Raw genomic sequence first — 26,063 nt, 5'->3', positions numbered from 1 at the left:
TTTCGAACTGAGCCTGGGTTCTGTGTAAATGACGCTGAGTTCTGTGTGAATGAGACAGGGTTCTCTGCAAAGGAGACCGGGTTGTGTGTAAATGAGACCGAGTCCTGTGCAAATGAGACCGGCTTCTGTGTAAATGAGCCCGGGTTCAATGTAAATGAGACCTAGTGCTGTGTAAATGAGACCGGGTTCTGTGTGAATGAGATTGGGTTCTGTGTGAATGAGACCGGGTTCTGTGTGAATGAGACCGGGTTCTGTGTGAATGAGACCGGGTTCTGTGTAAATGAGACCGGGTTCTGTGTGAATGAGACCGGGTTCTGTGTGAATGAGACTGGGTTCTGTGTAAATGAGACTGGGTTCTCTTTTAAATGCGTCCAGGTTCTGTGCAGATGAGTCTGGGCCCTGTGTAAATTAGATTGAGTTCTGTATAAATGACGCTGACTTGTGTATAAATGAGACCGGTTCCTGTGTAAAGGAGACTGGGTCCTGTATAAACGACAGAGTACTGTGTAAATGAGGTAAAAGCAAAAAACTGCAGATGCTGGAAATCCAAAACAAAAATAAAATTACCTGGAAAAGCTCAGCAGGTCTGGCAGCATCTGCGGAGAGGAACACAGTTAACGTTTCGAGTCCATATGGCTCTTCAACAGAACGTTCTGTTGAAGAGTCACACGGACTCGAAACGTTAACTGTGTTCCTCTCCGCAGATGCTGCCAGACCTGCTGAGTTTTTCCAGGTAATTTAATTTTTGTTTCAGTGTAAGTGAGACCGAGTTCTATGAAAATAAGACCAGGTTCTATGCAAATGAGACCGGGTTCTGTGTAAATGAGACCAGGTTCTGTGTAAAGGTGACCAGGTTCTGTGCCGATGAGACCGGGTTCTGTGCGACTGAGACCACATTTTGTGCAAATGAGACCAGGTTACGTGTAAATGAGAATGGGTTCTGTGTAAACAAGACCGGGTTCTGTGTAAATGAGACCAGGTTCTGTATAAGAGAGACCGGGTTCTGTGTAAATGAGATCGAGTTCTGTGTAAATGAGACCGGATTCTGTGTAAATGAGACCTAGTGCTGTGGAAATGAGATCGAGTTCTGTGTAAATGAGATCGAGTTCTGTGTAAAAGAGACCGGATTCTGTCTAAATGAGTCTGGGTTCTGTACAAATGAGTCCGGGTTCTGTGTAAATGAGATCGGGTTCTGTGCCGATGAGACCGGGTTCTGTGTAGACGAGACGGGGTTTTGTATAAACGAGACTAGGTTCTGTATAAATGAGGGCAGGTTCTGTGTAAATGAGTCCAGGTTCTGTGTAAATGAGATCTGGTTCTGTGCCGATGAGACCGGGTTCTGTGTAGACGAGACGGGGTTCTGTATAAACGAGACTAGGTTCTGTATAAATGAGGGCAGGTTCTGTGTAAATGAATCCGGGTTCTGTGTAAATGAGATCGGGTTCTGTGCCGATGAGACTGGGTTCTGTGTAGACGAGACGGGGTTCTGTATAAACGAGACTAGGTTCTGTGTAAATGAGGGCAGATTCTGTGTAAATGAGTCTGGGTTCTGTGTCAATGAGATCGGGTTCTGTGCCGATGAGACCGTGTTCTGTGTAGACGAGACGGGGTTCTGTATAAATGAGACTAGATTCTGTATAAATGAGACCAGGTTCTGTGTAAATGAGTGTGGGTTCTTTGGAACTGAGCCTGGGTTCTGTGTAAATGACGCTGAGTTCTGTGTGAATGAGACAGGGTTCTCTGCAAAGGAGACCGGGTTGTGTGTAAATGAGACCGAGTCCTGTGCAAATGAGACCCGGTTCTGTGTAAATGAGCCCGGGTTCTGTGTAAATGAGACCGGGTTCTGTGTAAATGAGACCGGGTTCTGTGTAAATGAGCCCGGGTTCTGTGTAAATGAGACCGGGTTCTGTGTAAATGAGACCGGGTTCTGTGTAAATGAGACCGGGTTCTGTGCCGATGAGATCGGGTTCTGTATAAATGAGACCGGGTTCTGTGTGAATGAGACTGGGTTCTGTGTGAATAAGACCGGGTTCTGTGTGAATGAGATCGGGTTCTGTGTGAATGAGACTGGGTTCTGTTTGAATGAGACTGGGTTCTGTGTGAATGAGACCGGGTTCTGTGTGAATGAGACCGGGTTCTGTGTGAATGAGACCGGGTTCTGTGTAAATGAGACTGGGTTCTGTGTAAATGAGATTGAGTTCTGTATAAATGACGCTGACTTGTGTATAAATGAGACCGGTTCCTGTGTAAAGGAGACTGGGTCCTGTATAAACGACAGAGTTCAGTGTAAATGAGGTAAAAGCAAAAAACTGCAGATGCTGGATATCCAAAACAAAAATTAAAATACCTGGAAAAACTCAGCAGGTCTGGCAGCATCTGCGGAGAGGAACACAGTTAACGTTTCGAGTCCGTATGACTCTTCAACTGAACGTTCTGTTGAAGAGTCATACGGACTCGAAACGTTAACAGTGTTCCTCTCTGCAGATGCTGCCAGACCTCCTGAGTTTTTCCAGGTATTTTAATTTTTGTTTCAGTGTAAATGAGACCGAGTTCTATGAAAATAAGACCAGGTTCTATGCAAATGAGACCGGGTTCTGTGTAAATGAGACCAGGTTCTGTGTAAAGGTGACCAGGTTCTGTGCTGATGAGACCGGGTTCTGTGCGACTGAGACCACATTTTGTGCAAATAAGACCAGGTTTCGTGTAAATGAGAATGGGTTCTGTGTAAATGAGACCGGGTTCTGTGTAAATGAGACCGGATTCTGTATAAATGAGATCGAGTTCTGCGTAAATGAGACCGGATTCTGCGTAAATGAGACCGGGTTCTGTGTAAATGAGACCGGATTCTATGTAAATGAGATCGAGTTCTGTGTAAATGAGACCGGATTCTGTGTAAATGAGATCGAGTTCTGTGTAAATGAGACTGGATTCTGCGTAAATGAGACCTAGTGCTGTGGAAATGCGTCCGGGTTCTGTGTAAATGAGAATGTGTTCTGGTTAAATGAGATTGTGTTCTGTGGAAATACGAGCATTCTGGGTTATGGAGGAGTAGGCCACTCAAGCCTGCTCCACCATTCAATAAGATCATGGCTGATCTGAATGTAACCTCAACCTCACAATCCTGGGATTGGGGAGTCTGGGTTCTGTGGAATTGGGTCTGGGTTCTGTGGAATTGGGTCTGGGTTCTGTGGAATTGGGTCTGGGCTCTGTGGTATTGAGTCTGGGTTCTGATGAATTGGGTCTGGGTTCTGTGGTATTGGGTCTGGGTTCTGTGGAATTGGGTCTGGATTCTGTGGAATTGGGTCTGGGTTCTATGGAATTGGGTCTGGGTTGTGTGGTATTGAGTCTGGGTTCTGATGAATTGGGTCTGGGTTCTGATGAATTGGGTCTTGGTTCTGATGAATTGGGTCTGGGTTCTGTGGTATTGAGTCTGGGTTTTGATGAATTGGGTCTGGGTTCTGTGGTATTGGGTCTGGGTTCTGTGGTATTGAGTCTGGGTTCTGTGGAATTGGGTCTGGGTTCTGTGGTACTGGGTCTGGGTTCTGTGGAATCGAGTCTGGGTTCTGTGGAATTGGGTCTGGGTTATGTGGAATTGAGTCTGGGTTCTGTGGAATTGAGTCTGGGTTCTGTGGTATTGGGTCTGGGTTCTGTGGCATTGGTTCTGGGTTCTGTGGTATTGAGTCTGGGTTCTGTGGAGTTGGGTCTGGGTTCTGTGGTATTGGGTCTGGGTTCTGTGGAGTTGGGTCTGGTTTCTATGGAATCGAGTCTGGCTTCTGTGGAATTGGGTCTGGGTTCTGTGGAATTGGATCTGGGTTCTGTGGAATTGGGTCTGGGTTCTGTTGTATTGGGTCTGGGTTTTGTGGAATCGGGTCTGGGTTCTGTGGAATTGAGTCTGAGTTCTATGGTATTGAGTCTGGGTTCTGTGGAATTCGGTCTGGGTTCTGTGGAATTGGGTCTGAGTTCTGTGGTATTAGGTCTGGGTTCTGTGGAATTGGGTCTGGGCTCTGTGGTATTGAGTCTGGGTTCTGATGAATTGGGTCTGGGTTCTGTGGTATTGGGTCTGGGTTCTGTGGAATTGGGTCTGGGTTCTGTGGTATCGGGTCTGGGTTCTGTGGTATTGAGTCTGGGTTCTGATGAATTGGGTCTGGGTTCTGATGAATTGGGTCTTGGTTCTGATGAATTGGGTCTGGGTTCTGTGGTATTGAGTCTGGGTTTTGATGAATTGGGTCTGGGTTCTGTGGTATTGGGTCTGGGTTCTGTGGTATTGAGTCTGGGTTCTGTGGAATTGGGTCTGGGTTCTGTGGTACTGGGTCTGGGTTCTGTGGAATCGAGTCTGGGTTCTGTGGAATTGGGTCTTGGTTCTGATGAATTGGGTCTGGGTTCTGTGGTATTGAGTCTGGGTTTTGATGAATTGGGTCTGGGTTCTGTGGTATTGGGTCTGGGTTCTGTGGAATCGAGTATGGGTTCTGTGGTATTGAGTCTGGATTCTGTGGTATCGGGTCTGGGTTCTGTGGTATCGGGTCTGGGTTCTGTGGTATTGGGTCTGGGTTCTGTGGCATTGGTTCTGGGTTCTGTGGTATTGAGTCTGGGTTCTGTGGAGTTGGGTCTGGGTTCTGTGGTATTGGGTCTGGGTTCTGTGGAGTTGGGTCTGGTTTCTATGGAATCGAGTCTGGCTTCTGTGGAATTGGGTCTGGGTTCTGTGGAATTGGATCTGGGTTCTGTGGAATTGGGTCTGGGTTCTGTTGTATTTGGTCTGGGTTTTGTGGAATCAGGTCTGGGTTCTGTGGAATTGAGTCTGAGTTCTATGGTATTGAGTCTGGGTTCTGTGGAATTCGGTCTGGGTTCTGTGGAATTGGGTCTGAGTTCTGTGGTATTAGGTCTGGGTTCTGTGGAATCGAGTCTGGGTTCTGTGGAATCGAGTATGGGTTCTGTGGTATTGAGTCTGGATTCTGTGGTATCGGGTCTGGGTTCTGTGGTATCGGGTCTGGGTTCTGTGGTATCGGGCCTGGGTTCTGTGGTATCGGGCCTGGGTTCTGTGGTATCGGGCCTGGGTTCTGTAGAATTGGGTCTGGGTTCTGTGGTATCGGGTCTGGGTTCTGTGGTATTGGGTCTGGGTTCTGTGGAATTGTGTCTGGGTTCTTTAGAATTGGGTCTGGGTTCTGTGGTTTTGGGCCTGGGTTCTGTGGTATTGGGTCTGGGTTCTGTGGTATTGGGTCTGGGTTCTGTGGAATTATGTCTGGGTTCTTCTTTAGAATTGGGTCTGGGTTCTGTGGTTTTGGGCCTGGGTTCTGTGGTATCAGGTCTGGGTTCTGTGGAATCGGGTTTGGGTTTTGTGGACTTGGGTCTGGGTTTTGTGGGCTTGGGTCTGGGTTCTGTGGAACTAAGATGGGTCCCGTGAAAATGAGCCCTTTTCTGTGTGTAAGGTACTAATCTTGCAAATGTTTATTTTAGACTTCTATCTTTTATAGAATGTATAAAATCACTTTATGTAGAATTGTGAAATGTTAATGATGTTTGACATGAAAATGAACCTCATCCTCTCACCCACCACATGAATTAGTGGAAAGTCCCACCTTTCAAGAAACAGAGGCTCAACTAAACGAAAACAGAACGAATTGCAAGTTAGTCAACCTCGTTCCAAACTGCAGTGTAAATCATTGTTTTCTGGATGAACATAGGCAGTTAATCTACACCACAGCAAGGCCCCACAAAAAGCAAATGAGACAAATGGCCAGTCTTCTGTCGATGATGTTTGTGGAAAGAGCTGTGCATGACAACAAGTGAACTCTGCTCTTCTTTGAATGGTGCAGTGGGATCATTCATGGCCTGCCTGAACCATTTTAACTAATGGACTATTGAGAGATGGCCTGTAAATTTGTTTCTTGAAGCTCTACAGCAGGTGCCCTCATTGTAAACCTTCCCCTTTGACCTTTGGTTCACTCCCAGAAATCACCGAGGAGTGTCACCATCACCTGTCCCTACTTCTCTGGGGCCTGAGACAAAGCAATTCTCCCAGTCTCTCTGTCTCCTGCTGGAAAGGTTAAGATTCAGAAAGAAAATGAATGGAAGGGAAAAATCATGCAGCGGTACCTCCTTGGAAATGTGATTGAGTTTTGGTTTGGAATCCTATCCAAAGAGCCTGCCTCACAAGGCCTCATTATTTATAAGATGAGCACATCCTCAGCCGATGGTCATGGCTCCACATTATCACTCAAAGGCTTTCATTTTTAAAAATGGCCAGGTTTCTGGCCTTTGGAGCAACACCCTGCTTTCAGCAGCCTTCACCACTCCACCCCTTTCACTCCCCCACTTTAACCCTGGGCCCAAGGGAACGATCCCACAAGTTCTAGGGTTCAAATCTTAATAAAGTCCGTACAGGCACTGCTTCCCTGAAGACTGCCCAAAGGCCAAAGGCCTTCAGCTGTCCAAGCGTATAGGATATGACTTCAGAAATAGCACTGGAAACATTTGTTGATTTTATCACAGGGTTGTTGCCAGTGTTCAGTAGTGTAATGGCTCTGGAGACCCAGTCAGGTCCAGTCGAATAATTGCACAGGTCCAGTATGGCAGTTTGAGAGTGTGAATTCAGGTTTTATAAAGCTGGTAGCAGTAAAAAAAAAAATGAACATGAAGCTGTTAGATTGTCATTAAATGCTGCTGGTTTCCTAAAATCCTTTTAGGAAAGTAATGGGGATGTATGTTGATGGGGGAGGTATGGAGCTGGATGAATTGGAGGGAGGGTGTGGCATAGTGGTGTTCTCACTGGACTAGTAATGCAGAGACCCAGGGTATTGCTCCAGGAAACTCAGGTCCCACCAGGGCTGATTTGAATAATACCTCAACCTCACATTCCTGGGATTGGGGAGTCTGGGTTCTGTGGAAATAAGACTGCGTTCCATGAAAAGGAGCTTGAGTTTGTGTGTAAGCTGCTAATCTTGCAAATGTTTATTTTATTAACTTTTAGCTCAATAAAAATCTGGAGTTAAAAGTCTAATGGTGACCATGAAATCATTGTTGTTAAAAACCCATCTGGTTCACTAATGTCCTTTAAGGAAGGAAATCTGCTGTCCTTACCCGGTCTGACTGCTGCAGAGCTGGAGTCACATGTAATGTGGATGATTCTTAAATGCCCTCTGTGGCTGAGCAAGCCACTCAGTTGTATTGAACTGCGACAAAGTCACAGAAAATGAATGAATGAAACCAGATGGACCAGTCGGCATCGACCCGGGCACCGGAAAAGATAATGGCAAAGTCCTTCTTACCAACATCTGGGGTCTGGTGCCAAAATCAGGAGAGCTGTCTCGCAGACTAGTCAAGCAACAGCCTGACATAGTCATACTCAGGGAATCATACCTTATAGACAATGTCCCACTCACCAGTATCACCATCCTGGGTATGTCCTATCCCACTAACAGGGCAGGCTCAGCAGAAGTGGCGGTACAGTGGTATAGTCGGAAGGGAGTTCTCAGCATTGACTCCAGACCCCATGAAGTCTATCAGGCCAAACATGTGCAAGGAAACCTCCTGCTGATCAGCACATATCGCCCTCCCTCAGCTGATGAACCAGTGCTCCTCCATGTTGAACACCACTTGGAGGAAGCACTGAGGGTGGCAAGTGCACAGAATGTACTCTGGGTGGGAGACTTCAATGTCCATCACCAGGAGCAGCTCAATAGCACCAATACTGACCAAACCCTAAATGTCATAGCTGCTAGACTGGGTCTCACAGACACAGGGAAATGCATACTTGACCTCATCCTCACCAACCTGCCTCAGATGCATCTGCCCATGACAGTGATCACTGCTGTGATACTGTGCATTGCGTTGTGTGGCACTATCACTGTGCTAAATGGGATAGATTTCAAACAGGCAACTCAACTCAAGCCTGGGCATCCATGAGGCATTGTGGGCCATCAGCATCATCTATAATCCCTACTATTACCATCAAACCAAGGAATCAACTTTTTTTTTTCATTTATTGCCCCTCCCTAATTGCCTTTGAGAACTGAATGGCTTACTTACTCAAAGAGAGCATTTAAGAGTTAACCAGATTACTATTGTGGGTCTGAAGTCACACATAGAGCAAGATGGCAGATTTCCTTCCCTAAAGGACATTAGTGAACCAGATGGGTATTTACAACAATCATTTCATGGCCATCATTAGACTTTTAATTCCAGATTTTTCATTGAATTCAAACTCACCATCTGCTGTGGTGGGATTCAAATCCAGGTCCCCAGAGAATCACCCTGGGTATCTGAAGTACTTATCCAGTGATAATACCACTATGCCACCACCTCCCATAGTTCAATGAAGGGTGCAGGAGGCCATGCCAGGAGCAGCACCAGGCACACCTATAAATGAAGTGTCAACCTGGTGAAGCTACAACACACACTACTTGCGTGCCAAACAGCAAAGCAGCAAGTGATAGACAGAGCTAACTGATCCCATAACCAACAGATCAGATCTAAGCTCTGCAGTCCTGCCACATCCAGTCATGAGTGGTGCTGGACAGTTAAGCAACTCACTGGAGGAGGAGGCTCCACAAATATCCCCATCCTCAACGATGGAGGAGCCCAGCACAGCAGTGCAATAGACAAGGCTGAAGCATTTGCAACAACCTGCAGCCAGATGTGCTGAGTGGACGATCCATCTCGGCCTCCTCTGGAGGTCCCCGGCATCACAGATGCCAGTCTTCAGTCAATTTGATTCACACTGCATGATATCAAGAAAAGACCGAAGGTACTGGATACTGCAAAGGCAATGGGTCCTGACAATATTCCAGCAATAGTGCTGAAGACTTGTGCTCCTGAACTTGCTGCACCCCTAGCCAAGTTGATCCAGTACAGCTGCAACACAGGAATCAACCCGGCTATGTGGAAAATTGCCCAGATATGTCCTGTACACAAAAAGCAGGACAAATCCAACCCGGCCAATTACCGCCCCATCAGTCTCCTTTCCATCATCAGTAAAGTAATGGAAGGGGTCATTATCAGTGGTATCAAATGGTACTTGCTTAGAAATAACGTGCTCACTGACACCCAGTTTGGGTTCTGCCAGGGTCGCTCAGCTCCTGACCTCATAATAGCCTTGGTTCAGACATGGACAAAAGAGCTGAACTCCAGAGTTGAGGTGAGAGTGACTGCCCTTGACATCAAGGGAGCATTTGTCCGAGTGTGGCATCAAGGAACCCGAGCAAAACTGCAATCAAGGGGAATCAGGGGGAAAACTCTCCTTTGGATTAAGTCTTACCTAGCACCAAGGAAGATGGTTGTGGTTGTTGGAGCTCAATCATCTCAGCTCCAGGGCATCACTGTAGGAGTTCCTCAGGGTAGTGTCCTCGGCCCAACCATCTTCAATTACTTCGTCAATGACCTTGCATCATAAGGTCAGAAGTGGGGATGTTTGCTGATGATTGCACAACGTTCATCACCATTTGCGACTCCTCAGATACTGAAGCAATCTATGTCCAAATGCAGCAAAACCTAGACAATATCCAGGCTTGAGCTGACTTGGGCAAGTAACAATTGCAGCAGACAAGTGCCAGGCAATGACCAGCTCCAACAAGAGAGAATCTAACCATCTCCCTTTGACATTCAATGGCATTAACATCACTCAATCCCCCATTATCAACATTGTGCAGAAACTGAACTGGGCTAGCCTTATAAACACTGTGGCTACAACAGCATTTCAGAGGCTAGGAATCCTGCGATGAGTAACTCGCCTCCTGACTCCCCAAAGCCTGTTCACCATCTACAAGACACAAGGCAGGAGTGTGATGGAATACTTTCCACTTGCTTGGATGAGTGCAGCTCCCACAACAATCAACAAGCTTGACACCATCCAAGACAAAGCAGCCCACTTAATTGGTGCCACATCCACAAACATTCACTCCCTCCACCACCGACGCACAGTAGCAGCAGTGTGTACCATCTACAAGATGCACTGCAGGAATTCACCAAGGCTCCTTAGGCAGCAGCTTCCAAACCCATGACCACTACCATCTAGAAGGACAAGGGCAGCAGATAGACGGGAACACCACCACCTCGACGTTCCCCTCCAAACCACTTGCCATCCTGACTTGGAAATGTATCGCCGTTCCTTCACTGTCGCTGGGTCAAAATCCTGGAACTCCCTCCCTAACAGCACTGTGGGTGTACCTACACAAGATGGACTGCAGCGGTTCAAGAAGGCAGCTCACCACCACCTTCTCAAGGGCAACTAGGGATGGGCAATAAGTGCTGTTCCACCCAGAGACACCCACATCCCATAAATAGATCAAAAAAAAGGAGGCGCTTGTGGAGCACAAATGTACTAGTTGGGGCTGAATGACTTGTTTTGATGCTATTTATGCTGTCTAGCTATGTGAAGGAGCAAACAATGCAAGAGAGAAGTGAAAGTATTTGAGTTGCCACACGGATTCCTCTATACGTTTTGCACTGATTGGGAACAACTTGAAAGACAGTTGTGATCCTGAAACCATGCCTGAAACATTGGCAAAACCCCAACTATCACAGATAAATTATCCTATGTTCTCTTGATGTGCATGGCTCAGTGTTTTAGAGTTTCATAACACACTCTGAATGTACAGGAAGTGTTGCTGCAGGCAGAATTCCCCCAGAACATGGTTACACACTGAATAAGCATGAGGCAGCAATTCCAAATATTTCTTGTATTTATCCTCCGGTGGCTGGTCAGGGATGTGTCATCATGGGGCAGAAGCCAGGCCACAGCTATGTGCATAAACTACGCATATGACTTTGCTGATTCATGTGAGTTTGTTTTCTGGGTTTTTAATGTAACAAGTCCACTCGCCCATCACTCCTGTGCTCACTGGCTGACATTAGCTCCTGGTCCAGCAATGCCTCGATTCTAAAATTCTTACCCTTGTTTTCAAATCCCTCCATGACCTTGTTCCCTTCCTGCCTCTGTAACCTCCTCCGACCTCACCACCGCTCAACTCCTGCTCAACTCCTCAATAACAGAATGACAAACTTACCTTGGCTGGCCGTCTTCAGTTCCATTGCAGCTTGGAGCTGGGTGGAACCCTCACGGTGTACCCTCCGCCGTAAAATTGGAAACGGGGCCTAGGACTCCCAGTTCACATTAAGAAGCACCTACTGCCTGATAGGGGCAAGTGCCTTGGATGCCTATTGATAGGGCCCTTCCAAATGGTACAGGTTGCTTCATCAGGGTTGACAAGTTACCAACCCATTACTGCCAGTCACCAACAAATTAACATCGCCCCACTGGCAATGCAATTTAAGAACGTCCCAACATTATACCCTCTTGTGATCTAGGCCTGGTATATCGCATCTTACTCTTCTAGTCTTGGCCTTTTTGATGCTGTTGGGTTTGCTAACTTGCTTTATCACGTCAACCACCGCCAACATGTCTTTTTCTGTGTGATGGGAGAGGCTGTGTCCAAATGGATTAAGCCACCAGATTAAATGTATAATGAGATGAGAAAGGGTTCATTTGTTTACAGCCAATGTTGAGTGAGATGTAGGTGCATGTGCTTCCACAGAATTTCACTAAAACTGGGGTTGGAGAAATCTTCAGTGCTGATTCCCCTCAGCTTTACTTATCCTCAAGTCCGGTGGATACTCCATCTGCAAGCACAAGTAAATCTGGCAGGGCAGGAGCAGATCCCAAACATAATCTGATGCACGCATGCCCTTAACTGGAGAACTCAACAAACTAGGAACAAGCATTGTGCATTGTACAGATGAGGGAGGAGCTGAAGAAAGTGTGAGAACTGATTGCAGTCAAGGAAAGCAAAGGTTTGGCAATAGAGCTGCCAGTTTTGTTTGAAGAAAGGGGATTAAATGGGAACAGAGAAGATTAATCAAAGAAGGAAATGACTCATTTCTCTTTATGTCTGCTGATGAACGATAAACTTGTCACATAATGTTAGTTACATTAATTTTTGTACGAACTAATCTCTACCATAACACAGCAAATTTGCATTTCTATTAGCGCCTTTCATGTATCAGGACATCCCAAAACATTTCGCAATCAATAATGTACTCTTTGAGATGTAACCTAGGAAATGCAACCACTAATTTGTGCACAGCAAGCTTCCACAAGCAGCAATGCAATAAACGAACAGATAATGAATAGATTTTAGTGATGTTGGTTTAAGGATAAATATTGGCCAGGACACCAATGAGAACTCCCCTGCTCTCCTTTGAAATAGTGCAGTGGGATCTGTTACGTCTACCAGGTTAGAACTGGTTTACCATTTCATCTGAAAAATGGCATCTACATCACTGTGGCACTCCCTCTGTACTACACTGTGGTTTCAGCCTAGATGATGTGCTCAAGTCTCTGAAGTGGGACTTGAACCCGCAACCTTCTGAATCCAAATGTTATGGCTAATATGACTGTGAGAACAGGTCAGGAACAGAGGAAGGAACATAAGAGCACGATATCCAGCGCCCCAAACCTATTCTCTCATTTAAGCAGATCAGGCGAGGGAATCAAAGGTTATCGGGGTTAGATGGGAATGTGGAAATCAAAACACAAGAAGATCAGCCATGACTCTATTGAATGGCGGAGCAGGCTTGAGGGGCCGAATGATCTACTCCTGTTCCTATTTCTTACGTTCTTATGCTCAATCAGTACCTCAACTCCATCAACCCACCTTGGTTCTTTAACCCTCAACACCCTAGCTTAACAAAAACCTATCAACTTCGGTTTTGAATTTTTCAACTGACCCCCAGCTTTAACAGCTTTTTGCGAGGTAGGGTATTGGAAAGAGTTCTAGATTTCCACTAACTTTTGCCTGCTTTCAAATTTAAGATTTACCTGAGATCAAAAATCCCAGAAGATTCAATGCTCTCTCTCGGAGTCTGCTTCAGTTGATGACGTGTTTTTCTCCTGTGTCGGAAGGTGGTGGGTTCAAGTTTCCCTCCAGGGCCTGAGCAGGTAATCTAGGATGTAAGCCCAATGCAATACTGAGAGAGTGCTTCACTGGGCAGAATCCCCTCTGATTTGCATTAAGTGGCGGGAAGCAGGCGGGAAGAACGACAATTATCCCGCTGGCCGTAATGGCGGCTTTTCGCACCGTGTCGTCCCAAACCCGCCGCATTAATTATGCATTCCTGGGATACACGCTGTTTCCATGGCGGGCGGGCTCTGATTCGCCTGCCATGCTGTCACCTCGCCTCCTCATCAGGCCAGGCACCATATTTACAGTACAGCCACGCTCAGTGTTTCCAGCCCAGGACGGCAGCAAAGAAGACATGGCCCCAAAAGACAAGAAGACTGCAGCCCTCAAGCGCATTTTGGACATCTTGGAGGCTCCGCTGTGATGTCCTCTACCCCCATTCTAGCCACAGGAGGGGCAGCTACATCACCACTCAGGCTTGGTTGGCGATGGCAATGGTGATCAGTGCCAATGTTGCACAGAAGAGGTTGGCCAACCAATGCAGATAGAGGATGAATTATCTCATTTGTGCATCCAGGATATGGCAACCAGCTCATCACTCTAAACTCACACACTGAAATCCATCACACATTCACTGGCATCTCACTCACTGCCAGCTCAAGGAACATCATCACTCATTCTCACACACAGACCCTCATATGTCCATCTGGCCTCATCTCCTCTGGAGACTGCCTCCTCAGCCCTCACCATCTTGAGGCCACTTGCACAGATCAACATGTGCCCTCACACACCCTGGGATACCCTCCTTCCCCAGTGCAGCTCTCACCCTGCAGCCTCTTCCCTTGCCTGAGGCCACTTCCCCCTCTTCCGCAAGCAACACCTAGCCCTGCAGTCATTGAAAAGCCACCCACATACGGCTGATTTGGTAGGTAGAGACCTACCCTTGAGCTCCACTAAAAGTGATGTGGTGCTGTCTGCGAAGCAAGGTAGGCAAACAAAGCTTGAAGTCCCGAGTGAAGTGCAGCCCGCCAAGTACATGCTTTATATATGCTGTTGTGAAACATATCCGTGAGTTTTCCCGCCGATGTGGGTGGACAATCCAGCGGGGGCGGATGAGTCAGGCGGGAAGTTCCCAACATCCGATGGTGAGGAACGCGGTCTGCCATCAACAGGCTGAGCGGACAATCGCAAACTGGTTTCATGACGTCATGAAACCAATTTTTGGCTTTCTCGCCATATTGTCCGCTCACCCCACCGAACACGCCAGATGCCAGCGGGCACAGAAAATCCCGGCCGCTGTCTGAGGTTCTCTCCTTTAAACACAATGTTGACGATTCCAGATTGTAACTTGTAGAAGAGCAGTAAGTTTCCCAGTATCCTGGTCAACATTCACCACCTCAACCAACACCATCAATCACTTACACAAAAACAGAATTACCTGGAAAAACTCAGCAGGTCTGGCAGCATCGGCGGAGAAGAAAAGAGTTGACGTTTCGAGTCCTCATGACCCTTCAACAGAACTGAGTAATATTAGGAGAGGGGTGAAATATAAGCTGGTTTAAGGTGGGGGTGTGTGTGGGGGGAGAGAAGTTGGGGGGTGGTGTGGTTGTAGTGACAAGCAAGCAGTGATAGAAGCAGATAATCAAAAGATGTCACAGACAAAAGGATCAAAGAGGTGTTGAAGGTGGTGATATTATCTAAACGAATGTGCTAATTAAGAATGGATGGCAGGACACTCAAGGTACAGCTCTAGTGGGGGTGGGGTGGAAAGACTAACAGGGCATTAAAGGTATAGATTTAAAAATAATGGAAATAGGTGGGAAAAGAAAAATCTATATAAATTATTGGAAAAAACAAAAGGAAGGGGGAAGAAACGGAAAGGGGGTGGGGATTGAGGAGGGAGTTCAAGATCTAAAGTTGTTGAATTCAATATTCAGTTCGGAAGGCTGTAAAGTGCCTAGTCAGAAGATGAGGTGCTGTTCCTCCAGTTTGTATTGGGCTTCACTGGAACAATGCAGCAAGCCAAGGACAGACATGTGGGAAGAGAACAGGGTGGAGTGTTAAAATAGCAAGCGACAGGGAGGTTTGGGTCTTTCTTGCGGACAGACCGCAGGTGTTCTGCAAAGCGGTTGCCCAGTTTACGTTTGGTCTCTCCAATGTAGAGGAGACCGCATTGGGAGCAACGAATGCAGTAGACTAAGTTGGGGAAATGCAAGTGAAATGCTGCTTCACTTGAAAGGAGTGTTTGGGCCCTTGGACGGTGAGGAGAGGGGAAGTGAAGGGGCAGGTGTTGCATCTTTTGCGTGGGCATGAGTAACTCCTCCATCACCCCCTACTCCTCAACCCCCACCTATGGCACCTCCCCATACCCACACAAAAGATGCAACACCTGCCCCTTCACTTCCTCTCTCCTCACCGTCCAAGGATTTCCAGCATCCGCAGTTTTTTGTTTTTACCATCAATCGCTTCACCATCTCAAACTGGTTGAGGGATCTTGTTTGCATGAATCAATGTCAATCATGGCTCAGTGAGTAGCAGCCTCACTGCATCTTTGCACCACAGGTTGTAGGTTCCTGACCTGCTTCAACTTGGCCCTAAAATCCAGGAAGGGGGAAATTAAGACGATGGCTTGTCATGAAGAATGGAAGCCAAGGGTTTGTCCTTCAGGGTCAACCTGTGTCATGGGATATTTTGCAGACTTTTGTGGCAACTGGAGGATTAAAGGCTAGACTGTTGGCTGTTTGTAAATGCCAATGTAAATGACTTGGGGAGAATTTTATCCAGAGGCAGACACAGAACCAAGGGGGTTTAGAAATAGGGGAAGGGGGTGTAAATGATATGGCACACAAGACACCTGAGTTGGCAAGGTTGAGGTTGAGTGGTTGTGAATATGGCTAGAAGAGATTATATTGAGGGGATATTTAAGAGGTGACAGTGAACTCAGAAGAGCGAGAGCAGGGTAAGTTGAGATGGAGCATGAATTTACCAAAGTCACAAAGCCACTTGGTGCAGAAATGAGGGAGGACACCATTGATGAGGAGATCCAACATTGGATCAGCTGTGCCAGCTCAACCTTCTACTGCCTACAGCAGTGAGTGTTTGAGAACAAAGACTTCCACAAGTCAACAAAAGTCCCAGTGATCAGAGCAGTTATCCTTACCACACTCCTGTGCTGCTGTGAGGCCTGGACTGTGTATCAGCAGCACATAACAGTACTAGAGAAATTTAATCAGCAATGCCTATGCCACATCCTCCGGATTCAATGGGAGGACTGTCAAACAAATGCTCGTGTCCTCCTCGAAGCCACACAAGCAGAACACTTGCAAAATCAACTTTGATGGACTGGACCCTGTGTCCAGATGGATGAAAACTATCTCCCCACCAGGTCCTGTTTTCTAAACTCTCAACATTCCATAGGAGGACAATGGAAATGCTTCAAAGACAATCTGAAGCTTTGCTTGACGCATGGCAGCATTGACCTTAATGTCTTGGAGGAGCTTGCTACCACTCGTTCAGAATGGCGACAACTTGTCCATCAAGCTGCATTTCTATAGCACCTTTCACAGTCTTAGGACATCCCAAAGTGCTTTGCAGCTAATAAAGTACTTTTTGAAGTGTAGTTGTTGCTATGAAGTAGGAAACATGGCAGCCAATCTACACACAGCAATGTGAAAATCTGCTTCAGTCATGTTGGTTGAGAGATAAATATGGGGAGAACTCCCCTGCTTCTTGAAATAGTGCCCTGGGATCTTTTATGTTCACCTGAAAGTACAGATGGGGCCTCAGTTTAACATCTCATCCAACAATGCAGCGCTCCCCTCATACTGTACTGGAGCATCAGCCTAGGTTTTGTGCTTAAGTCTCTGGAGTTGGAAACGTCGACATTAGAGGCAAAAATGGTACTTTCTGAGGCACACCTGACATGAAAACATTACAGGTTTGCTATTGTCACCAAAAGTAATTTCTCTCCTTAAAAGCTTCCCCTTGATCTTCCAAAAGCATTATTAACTGTGGATAATGAAGCAAATCTTGTTTGGGTTTCAAGGTCCTGACGTCCTTGACTTTTGTGTTGATAATAAATTTAATTTCACAACTTCCGAACTCCACACCAGTTCTCAGTGCTCCCTGTGTCTCTTGTAAAAATTCATGGCTGTAAGATGCTAATAAAAATATCTTTATGACGTCCTTTGTGGAGATCTGGAGTTTATGTAAGTTCAATGTCAATATGTTTAATTCCTGAAGACCATATAACAGTTTAAAAAACATTTTCTGACCTCCAAGCTCACCCTGTGTGTTGTGGTGTATTGTTTTGTTTGAATGATGTAGACTTGGGTGATCTGTCCGGCAATTAGGGACACTTTTGGTCTGCATTCTTTGGGGATTGTGCGAGCATTTTCCAAATTTATGTTGCAAACAGCCTTTACAGCCCGTTGGATTGGGCAAAGCCCGGGATTTATCCAGAGAGCACAAATGAGCTGAAATCAAACATCACCCACCTCCACCCCTTTTTCCCTTGGACAAGATTATGTGGTATGCAGAAGCAAAATGAAGCTTCTCATTCTTGCTTCCAAATGCCTCCAAGGCCCTGTCCCTCCCTATCTCCCTAACTTTCTCCAGCCTCACAACCCTCTGCTCTCCGCTAGTTCTGACCACTTGAGAATCCTTTCTCTTTCAGCTTTTCCCATGTTACTTGGGGCTGTCGCACTGCTGGTTGGTCACTCCTTCATATCAACCATCATTTTTGTGAGTGGTTTGACAGCTGGATGCCCTTCCAGCTGCTAACCCTCCCTATTTATCCAGGCTGGGGACCCACATTGATACGCGCTGACTTGCCTGCACCAGTGGCTGAGTTAATACTGAGCTCCTGAGAATCGATGATTTTAACTCCTTCACCATTGGTGACCGTGCTGTCGGCTGCCTGGCCAATAAACTGCTCTGCCTCTCTATCTTTCTCCCCTTCTTCAAACATACCTTTTTGACCTAGTGTTGGATCATCTGCTCTAATATCTTCCATGTATGGCTTGGTGTCAAATTTTCTTTGCTAACACAGCTGTGAAACCTCCTGGGAGGGCTTAGCATGCCAAAGTTGCTGTGTAAATGCAAGTTGTTGCTGTAAAGGGAACAAATTGCATTTCTACAGCACTTTTCATGAACCCAGGAGGCCCCAAATTGCTTCTCAGCCAATTAAGTGCTTTTTGAAGTGTAGTCACTACTGAAACACAATAACCAATTCACGCATGGCAAGGTCCAACAAATAAATAATGCTATAATATGGATAATAACATCCAGACTTTTTTCAGCACTGTCCTTTTACCAAGAGGCTCTTTGCCCAAAATGAAACACATTCAGTGTTCATTATAGCCCTGAAAAGAAATTCAATTCACCGTGTATTTTTGTTATGTCCAATCTGTTTTCTTTTTATTCGATAAGGCACGGTGGTATTCAGCATTTTTCACTTTTCTCCAAAAAGCAACAGCTTGTGTCTGTCAAACCCTAGCTTCTTGCTATACATGGCTGTTGCATCATTGTAGGTTTCTTTGCGAAGGATGTCCTGATGTCTGAATTAGTCCACGCCCATTAAATGCAATTAATCTAATTGACATTTTTGTAGGTTTTACCCTTTGGGCTATTCCTCCAAAATTTATACTGAAGTATGAGTCATTGAGCTGCAATAGGAAACAAGGCCACTTGTGACCAGGCTAGATGTAGAATAAAGCACAGTGCAACAATTTTGAATCTCCCCGGTAAGGATTCCTAATTCTCAAGGAGTGAAGGGTTTTAACAGGGTGGTAGAGAAAAACTGTTCCACTGCCAAGTGGGTTAATAACCAGAGATCACTGAACCAAAATCACTAGTAAAGAAGACAGTAGAAGATGTGCAGAAGAAGTTGGTTCAATTGGTGTTAATTACCTAGGCTAGCTCCTCAGAGGCTCTATATAAGAGGCAGGCATTTCAAGCTGCATGGTCAGTAAGGGACGCACAGTCAGGAGACTATGCCGGAATGAGGCGGAGACCAAGTGAGTAACGAATTAGGTTCACGTGGGAATTCAGTGCACAGGGGAAAGAGGTGCTGAAAGGTTTATTGCAACTAGTAAAGCATGTTAAGTATTAGTCAGATTTATCAGTACTAGTAAGGTTTATAAATAGTTGCAAGGTTTATTAAGTTAAGGCCAAGTAAAATAAAGTTAATATAAGTAAACCAAAGTAAAGTAAAGTTGACGTAGGTAAAGTAAAGTTAAGGCATGGAAGGGCAGTTCAGTCATGTGGACTGTGTGTCCTGTAGTATGTGGGAAGTTGTGGACTCTGCCAGTGACCTTAATGACCACATGGGCAGGATGTGTCACCAGATGCAGAAACTTGAGCTCTGGGTTTCAGAGCTCGAGTGGGGGGCATTGTGGCACATTCACGAGGCTGAGAGCTACGTGGTTAACATGTTCAGAGAGATGGTCACACCATAGGCTAGGAGCATGGAGGCAGAAAGGGAATTGGTGACCACCAGGCAGTCCAAGAGAGCCAGGCAGGTAGTGCAGGAGTTCCCTGAGGTTCTGCTCGCTTATTGGTTTTCCGTTTTTGATACCGGCGAGGGTGTTGGTTCCTCAGAAGTGTGTAGTCAGAGCTATGTTTGTGGCATCAAGGGTAGCTCAGCTGTACAGGAGGGGAGGAAGAAGAGGTGAAGAGCAATAATGATAGGGGATTTGTTAGTTAGAGGAACAGACAGCCACTTCTGTGGCCGTAGACATAACTCTAGGATGGTATGTTGCCTCCCTGGTGCCAAGGTCAAGGATGTCATGGAGCGGCTGCAAGACATTCTTCTGGAGGAGGGTGAACCGCCAGAGGTCGTAGTCCACGTCGGTGCCAATGCCTTAGGTAGGAAGGGGGAGGAGTTCCTGAAAGCAGCTTTCAGGGAGCTCAGAAGGAGATTGAAAAACAGGACCTCTAAAGCAGTAATCTCAGTACTACTCCCAGTCCCACGTGCTAGTGAGCATAGAAATTGGAGAATTGAGTGATTGAACATGGCTGGAGAACTGGAGTAGGAGGGAGGGCATCAGATTTCTGAGGCATTTGGACTGGTTCTGGGGCAAGTGGGAGCTGTACAAGATGGACGGGCTGCATCTTAACAGGACCAGGACTCACATCCTCACAGGGGGATTCACTGGTGCTGTTGGGGAGGGTTTAAACTAGCTTGGCAGGGGGCTGGGAACCTGAAAGGAAGCTCAGATTCGAGGGAAGCAAAACTGGTAAAAGGAAGTAGAAAAGTAGAAAGCAAAAATAGAAGACAGACAAAGCATAAGCAAGCATCGTATAGGATCAGAATAGGGAATAATGTTTAAAAAAGTGGAATTAAAGGCACTCTACCTGAATGCACAAAGCAATCGCAAAATGGTTGATGATTTGAATGCACAAATTGAGATAAATGGGTATGGTTTCATTGCCATAGTGGCTACAAGGTTACCGAGATTGAGAACTGGATATTCAAGGAGATTCGGCATTTAGGAGGGATAAGCAAACAGGAAAAGGAGGTGGGGTAGCACTCTTAACAAAGGGCAAGATAAGCATATTAGAAATAGGGGATCTTAGATTGAAGGATCAAAATGTAGAATCAGTTTGGCTGGAGCTAAGAAACAGTAAGGATCAGCAAACATTAGTTGGAGTTGTTTATAGGCCTGGATAAGTGCAGCTCCAACAACACTCAAGAAGCTTGACACCATCCAGACAAATCAGCCCGCTTGATTGGCACTCCTTCCACAAACATTGATTCCCTCCACCACCGACACACAGTAGCAGCAGTGTGTACCACCTACAAGATGCACTGCAGGAATTCACTAAGGCTCCTTCAACAGCACCTTCCAAGCCCTAGAAGGACAAGGGCAGCAGATACATGGAAACACCACCACCTGCAAATTTCCTCCAAGCCACTCACCATCCTGATTTGGAAATATATTGCCGTTCCTTCACTGTCATTGGGTCAAAATCACGGAACTCCCTTCCTAACAGCACTATGGGTGTATCTACACTATATGAACTGCAGTGGTTCCAGAAGGCAGCTCACCGCCACCTTCTCAAGGGCAATTAGGGTTGGGCAATAAATGCTGGCCTAGCCAGCGATACCCACATCCCATGAATGAATAAAAAAAAACAAAGTGTAGTGTTAATGTTGGCCGTGGTATAAATCAGGAAATTAGAGATGCATGTAACATGGGTAATAATGAGCAATTTCAATTTACACATTGACTGGGTTAACCAAATCAGCACTAATGCTCTGGAGGAAGAATTCCTGGAGTGTGTATGAGATAAGTTTCTGGAGCAGTATGTTGAGGAGCCAAATAGGAGCGGGTTATTTTAGATTTAGTGTTGTGTAATGAGAAAGGGCTAATTAATAACCTTGCTGTAAAGGAAATAGTGACCATAATATGGTAGAGTTTTGCATTTGCACATGGACTGCAGCGGTTCAAGAAGGCAGCTCACTACCACCTTCTCAAGGGCAATTAGGGATGGGCAATAAATGCTGGCCCAGCCAGTGATGTGCACGTTCCATGAATGAATTTTTAAAAACGTTTGAAAGTGAGATGATTCATTCTGAAAGCAGGATCTTAAATCTGAAGAAAGGAAATTGTGAAGGTTTGAAGGGCAAGTTGGCTATAGTGGGTTGGGAAAATACACAAAAAGAATTGACAGTAGGCAGGCAATGGTTAGTATTTAAAGAAACACTACATGGTCTACAACAGATATACATTCCTCTGAGGCACAAACACCGAAAAGGAAAGGTAAGTCACTGTGGTGAACAAAAGAAGTTAAGGATTGCATTAGGTCAAAGGAAGTTGCTTATAAGGTTGCCAGGAAAGGTGGTAACCCTGAGGATTGGGAGCAATTTAGAACCCAGCAAAGGAGAACCTAGAAACTGATAAGAAAGAGAAAAGAGAACATGAATGCAAAACTAGCGAGGAATATAAAGGCCAACTGTGAAAGCTTCTTTAGGTGTGTGAAAAGGAAAAGATTACCTAGGACAAGTTTGAGCCCATTACAGGTGGGGACAGGAGAATTTATAGTGAAGAACAGGGAAATGGCAGAGACACTAAACAGTTACTATGCGTCTGTCTTCAAGAAAGAAGATACAGAGAATCTCCCAGAAATACCAGGGAACCGGGGGACTTGTGAAGCTGAGGAACTAAAAGAAATTAATATTAGGAAAGAGGTAGGACTTGAAAAGTAAACTGGATTGAAGGTTGATAAATCCCCTGGACCAGTTGAGCTTCATCCCAGAGTGTTGAAGGAGGTGGCTAGAGAGATATTGGATGCACTGGTGGTTATCTTTCAAAATTCTATAGATTCTGGAAAGGTTCCTGCGGACTGGAAAGTAGCAAATGTAACCCCACTATTTCAGAATAGTGAACAGGAAGAGGGAGGATGGAGAACTACAGACCTATTAGTTTGATGTAAATAGGAGGGAAAATGTTAGAATCTATTATAAAGGATGTGATAACTGGACATTTAGAAAAGAATGGTAAAATTGGGCAGAGTCAACATGGATTTATTGAAGGGAAATCATGTTTGACAAATTTGTTGCAGTTTTTTGAGGATATTACTTGCAGAATTGATAAAGGGGGACCAGTGGCTGTAGTGTATTTGGATTTTCAGAAGGCTTTTGATGAGGTCCCACACAGGAGGTTAGTAAATAAAATTAGAGCACATGGAATTGGGAGAAATAGACTAGTATGGATTGAGTATTGGTTAATAGACAGAGAGTAGAAATAAACAAATCATTCTCAGGATGGCAGACTGTTACCAGTGGGGTACAGCAAGGATCAGTGCTGGGGCCACAGCTGTTTACAATCTGTATCAGTGATTTGGATGTGGGGACCAATTGTAATATTTGCAAATTTGCTGATGACACCAAACTGGGTGGGAACATAAGTTGTGAGCAGGATGCAAGGAGGCTCCAAGAGCACTTGGGCAGCCTAAGTGAATAGGCTAGAACATAGCAGATGAAATGTAATGTGAATAGTGGAGGGTGTAGTGGTATTGTCACTGGACTGGTAATCCAGGGATCTAGGGGACTGCTCTGGGGACCCAGGTTCGAATCCCACCACAACAGATGGTGGAATTTAAATCGAATAAAAATCTGGGATTAAATGTCTAATGATGATAATGGAACCATTACCGTAAAAACCTATTTGGTTCACGGATGCTCTTCAGGGAAGGAAACCTGCCATCCTCACCTGCTCTGGCCTGTATGTGATGCCAGATCTGCAGTAGTGTGGTTGACTCTTAAATGGCCTTGCAAGCCATTCAACTGCTAAAATGTCAGTGAAAAGGAGTGAAACCGAATGATCTAGAAATGACAACAGCAAACACAGTCCATGTACCACCCACCCCCCGACCAACTAATGAATCACTGGTTCCCAGGTATACCCTGTACACAACAAGCAGGACAAATCCAACTCTTCCAATTACCACCAGATCAGTCTACTCTTGATCATAAGTAAAGTGATGGAAGGCGTCATCAACAGTGCTATCAAGCAGCACTTGCTTAGCAATAACCTGCTTACTGGTGCCCAGTTTGGGTTCTGCCATGTCCACTCAGCTCCTGACCTCATTACAGCCTTGGTTCAAACATGGACAAAAGAGCTGAACTCCCGAGGTGAGGTGTGAGTGACTGCCCTTGACATCAAGGCAATATTTGACCGAGTGTAGCATCAAGGAGCCCGAGCAAAACTGGAGGCAAAGGGAATTGGTGGGAAAACTCTCCACTGGTTGGAGTCATACCTAACACAAAGGAAGATGGTTGTGATTGTTGGAGGTCAATCATCTCAGCTCCAGGACATCACTGCAGGAGTTCCTCAGGGTTGTGTCCTAGGCCCAACCATCTTCAGCTATTTCATCAATGACCTTCCTTCCATCATAAGGTCAGAAGTGGGGATGTTCGCTGATGATTGCACAATGCTCAGCACCATTTGTGACTCCTCAGATACTGAAGCAGTCCATGTCCAAATGCAGCAAGACCTGGACAATATCCAGGCTTGGGCTGACAAGTGGCAAGTAACATTTGCTCCACACAAGTGTCAGGCAATGACCATTTCCAAGAAGATAGAATCTAACCATCGCCCCTTGACATTCAATGGCATTACTATCACTGAATTCTCCACTATCATCATCCTGGGGGTTACCATTGACCAGAAACTGAACTGGACTTGGCACTGTGGCTACAAGAGCAGGTCAAAGGCTAGGAATCCTGCGACAATTAACAAACTTCCTGAATCCTCAAAGCCTGTCCACCATTTACAAGGCACAAGTCAGGAGTGTGATGGAATACTCTCCACTTGCCTGGATGAGTACAGCTCCAACAACACCCAAGGAGCTTGATACTATCCAGCACAAAGCAGCCCGCTTGATTGGCACCCCTTCCACAAACATTCATTCCCTCCACCACTGACGCACAGTAGCAGCAGTGTGTACCATCTACAAGATGCACTGTAGAAACTCACCAAGGCCCCTTAGGTAGCACCTTCCAAACCCACAACCGCTACCATCTAGAAAGACAAGGGCAGCAGAAAGATGGGAACATCACCACCTGGAAGTTCCTCTCCAAGCCACTCACCATCTTGACTTGGAAATATATCGCCGTTCCTTCACTGTCGCTGGGTCAAAATCCTGGAACTCCCTCCCTAGCAGCGCTGTGGGTGTACCTATACCAGAGGGACTGCAGTGGTTCAAGAAAGCAGCTCACCACCACCTTCTCAATTGTAATTACGGATGGATAATAAATGCTGGCCCAGTCAGCAATGCCCACATTCCGTAAATGAATTAAAAAAACTGAAGTTGTTCACTTTGGTAGAGAAACCAGAAAGGCAGAATATTCCTTAAATGGTGAGAGTTTGGGAAGTGCAGGTGTCCAAAGGAAGATAAATGGTATGCTGGCCTTCATTGCAAGGGGATTTGAGTACAGGAGTTAAGATGTCTTGCTGCAGTTGTGTAGAGCCTTGTTGAGACTGCACCTAGAGTACTGTATACAGTTTTTGTCCGATTATCTAAAGAGGGATAAATTGCTGGATGGCAGGATTGTTTTGTGAGGAGAGTTTGGGGAGTCTGGGTGTGTATTCCCTAGAGTTCCAAAGGTGAAGGGTTACCTCATTGAAACTTACAAAATTACAAAATTCGCACAGGGTTGATGCACATACGATGTTTCTTCTGGCTGGCGAGTATAAAACCAAGGGACATCATCTCAGAATAAGGGGCAGGCCATTTAAGACTGAGATGAGAAGGAACTTCTTCACTCAGAGGGTGGTGAATCTCTGGAATTCCCTACCCCAGGGGTCTGTGGAAGCTCAATCATTGAGTATGTGCAAAACAGAAATCAGTAGATTCCTGGAGATGAATGACATGAAGGGATAGGGATTTAGTGCAGGAAAGTGGCATTGAGGCAGATGATCAGCCTTGATCTAATTGAATGGCGGAGCAGGCTCGATGGGCTGAATGGCCTACTCCTGTTTCTATGGGCAGAATTTGCATCTCGGTGGGTGGGCGCCCGCAGGAATCAGCAGCACCTGCCGACAATTAGAAGGCCTATTAAGATTAAAAAAGTATTAATTAACGTAAAACTTTTGCTGCCCATCCAACCTTACGGTTGGTGGGCAGTGAAAAGGCCAAGCGGTCTTTGCACTTTTTAGGAAAGCTCATCCACGGGCCGGATGAGGTTTCCAACGGCAAATAAAAATAAAATTTAAAAATGTACACCTCATTTATAACATGCCCCCGCTCATGTTAAAGAGTCATATAAGGGGACATATTTTTTAACATTTAAAAATTCTTTATTTTTGTTTTTCAGAACACTTCATCTCCTGAGGCACGAGCTGTTCCAGCGCACACAAACACACATGCCCGAAGCTCCCCACTCGCCTGACTCACCCTCCTCCACCCCGCACAGGCTGCGCTGAGCGTTGCAGCACATGTTTCATGAAATCACGGTCTGGCCCCCATCGTGGTCGGCTTCCCGACTGCCCCCGCCGAGCCCACCCGACAAGGGCAAAATTCTGCCCCATGTTCCTATGTGCAGACTGGGCACTTAGACGTCAAGTGGAACTGTAGCAAGGCTAAGGATGAGATGATGCATTTAGGCAGGAAAAACAGAAACATCAACTGCAGCTTAGAAAATAAGAAACTGAATGGAGTAGAACA

At 45.9% G+C, this 26,063-nt stretch overlaps 1 long non-coding RNA gene across 1 annotated transcript in view; it reads left to right on the top strand.

Annotated features, from left to right (window-relative positions):
• Nucleotides 1–25,838, top strand: part of LOC144681044 (uncharacterized) — a 126,675-nt gene extending 100,837 nt beyond the window's left edge. The window contains exon 3 of the long non-coding RNA XR_013576673.1: nt 25,714–25,838. This is a non-coding gene — a long non-coding RNA (uncharacterized LOC144681044). The remainder of the gene's footprint in view (nt 1–25,713) is intronic.
• Nucleotides 25,839–26,063: the final 225 nt, after the last annotated feature.

This window comes from Cetorhinus maximus, chromosome 5 (assembly GCF_964194155.1).
Source record: "Cetorhinus maximus chromosome 5, sCetMax3.hap1.1, whole genome shotgun sequence".
NCBI classification, from domain to species: domain Eukaryota; kingdom Metazoa; phylum Chordata; class Chondrichthyes; order Lamniformes; family Cetorhinidae; genus Cetorhinus; species Cetorhinus maximus.
The sequence above is the reverse complement of the archived record's forward strand: the minus strand, read 5'-3'. Positions and strand labels throughout refer to the sequence as shown.